The sequence below is a fragment of the Apis dorsata genome, unplaced genomic scaffold (genome assembly GCF_000469605.1).
Source record: "Apis dorsata unplaced genomic scaffold, Apis dorsata 1.3 scaffold_797, whole genome shotgun sequence".
Taxonomy (NCBI): domain Eukaryota; kingdom Metazoa; phylum Arthropoda; class Insecta; order Hymenoptera; family Apidae; genus Apis; species Apis dorsata.
Genome location: NW_006263938.1, coordinates 157,054 through 159,619, shown reverse-complemented (window position 1 = coordinate 159,619; position 2,566 = coordinate 157,054). Strand labels below are relative to the sequence as shown.

General features: G+C 28.9%; 1 protein-coding gene across 1 annotated transcript in view; it reads right to left on the bottom strand.

Moving 5' to 3' along the window:
- LOC102675145 (calcitonin gene-related peptide type 1 receptor-like) overlaps positions 1-2,566 on the bottom strand; it is a 103,295-nt gene that overhangs the window by 62,808 nt on the left and 37,921 nt on the right. The window lies entirely within an intron of this gene.

The following is a 2,566-nucleotide window of genomic DNA, read 5'->3' as shown; positions in this document are numbered from 1 at the left end:
ATATTTAAATTATTTCAAATATACAGATCCCAACTCTTCAAAAAATCTGGGATATTTCACTTTGAGTTATTTTAATGCAGATAATACGATGTAAAGAAAATCAAATTATTATATTTCTTGATAAACGAATGTAACAGTTGTGACGATAAAAATATTGATATTTTAAATTACTATGTAAAAAATATTTTTCAAAAATGTTAAAGAATGGGCTCACATGAGAGTGAAAATTAGTTGGAAAAATAAAGAAAATATTAATAGTAAATAGAATAGAAGAGAATTTTCACTTTGTTCACAGTGGAAGAACTAAAACGAGAAATATTAAATTAATTCTACAGAGAGCGGAAAGAGTTAATAAATAAAATAAAAGAAAAATAATTTACCGTTTGCAATCCTGAAGCAGGTCACTTAAATATCCGGTGAATGTGAGGCGTGCGTGCAAAGAATCGAGACTAGAAAGAAAAATAAAACGTAAAGATTAAAAAAAAAGAAACAATCGACAAAATCGACAGGTACTAACTGAAAATCAATATCCATAGTTCGCTTCTTCTCGATTCCTGAACGATACTTTAAGAATTCTTAACGAGATCTTGATCTCTTTCTAAAGTGAGCATCAACCCCCGAATTTATAGGGTGGTTGCAGAATATCGAACGATATTTAATAACTGAAAAATCTTTTGATAATTTTCACCATCTTGTTCTTTATATCGAACTTTTTAATATCCAATGATGGCGCAAATAATTCGTCGGCCATAATTTCTTTGAAATTCAGTTACAATTGTTGAAAGAAATTAATCAAAGCTTTCTTTACAATTCATTCAAAATATTCTCACAATAATAAAAAACTTTTCACGTTGCAACAGGAATAAATAAATACCACATACTTTCCCCTAAAAATAATTTTCTCTCTTAACAATTTTTCATACCACCAAAAAAAAAAAAAAAAAATAATCAAACATTTCCCTAAAAATACTTCGGTTGGCAAGTCATCGTCTCGAAAAAAATAAACGTAATTTTTTTTAAAAATTAAAAGTCAAATTTCACGGCGTTGTTTAATTCAGATATCGATCTCGTCTATAACAAAAGTTTCTCCATAGAAACACTGTGATCACCGTTGTCGAAGCTGCAAACCACTTTCTCAAGATCGTGTTTCTGTCTTCTGTACACGGTGGTCGAAACTTTCGAAACGATCGATCGTGAAAATTCAATAACAAGTTTCAAACGTTCCCGCGTTCGTGTTCCAATCGTTTTTCCATTTCGAATTTATGCGGATGGGAAAAAGGATAACACGACAATTCGTGAAACTATAATTTCTGAGGGCATAACGACTTCATCCAAAACTATTTCTCGCGGAATTCAATTTGCCAGACATTTGAAATTTATCGTAGCTCGAGTATGTAATTTACATGTTGCAATAGTTGCAGAGAATCGGCTGCTTTTGTTAATGGACGTTGTCGAGAATTAAATTTTCGAAATGAAATTTGATTACTTGGTAATTTAATGTTCCAAGACAATACCCTTTTTTTTTTTCGTATTCAATTTCAATGTGATTGGATCCTATTTATGAAACAAAGTTTGTTAATAAATAAATAAATCGATATTAGTATTTAATAAATTATAAAATAAAAGAATTGCGAAATAATATATAGAAAAATCAATTGTACGAAAGATTTATCTCTGTTATGTATTTTACAATCTTTTCAAAATTTTATTGTACAGTCTCACTTGATCCGATTTATTTATTTAATCTTTTTATATTTTACTCTCCTTTCATTCCCTCGAAAATAACACTCTAAGCAAATTAAGAAACTCTAATTCTATGGCCTTTATGCGGTGGAATAAACTGGAAATGTTAAAGTGTACTCGTATTTAAGAAACAAAACGAGCATCACTTGAAACGGAGAAGGAAGATTCTTAATGAACGGCGATCGTTTTCTGCTTAAATTATCTTTGAAAGATTCGTTTCAATTTATAGTTTTATATATAGTGAAATAACTTCATTTACTTCTTCACCGTTTTAAAATAAAATTTATTTCATTGATCATAAAATGAAAATATAATATTGAACGAAACACTTTGTCTTCGAAGAAATTTTCGTTAAATTATAGAATATTATATATTCTAAGTGAGAAACGATTTAATTAATTCGATTAAATCGAATGTAATTAATTTTTGCGAAACGAAATAATTTCCACCTGTAAAAAAAAAATTTGTAAGAAAAATTATCGTAGAGTATAAATCGATGGAAAGAACTATTTCGCTTCCCTTGAATGTTGTACAAGTTTTATATTCACACTTGCATGCCACATGTGTTCCAATTTTGTCATTACGTTGGCAAGTCGTTGGTGCATGGAACGAAGAGAGAGCGGTAATTAATTATCCCGTCACCATTTCGCATAACAACATTGGAACTTGCTGCACCATTATCAAAAGATAATAAAAATAAGAATGATAGAATAATAGTGAAAAAAACGATGTTGATAAAATTCTTGACAAAATTCTACTCTTTCTCTCTTGTTTGCAAATTAATTTTAAATGTCTCTATTTTTTTTTTTTTTATGTCGAAATA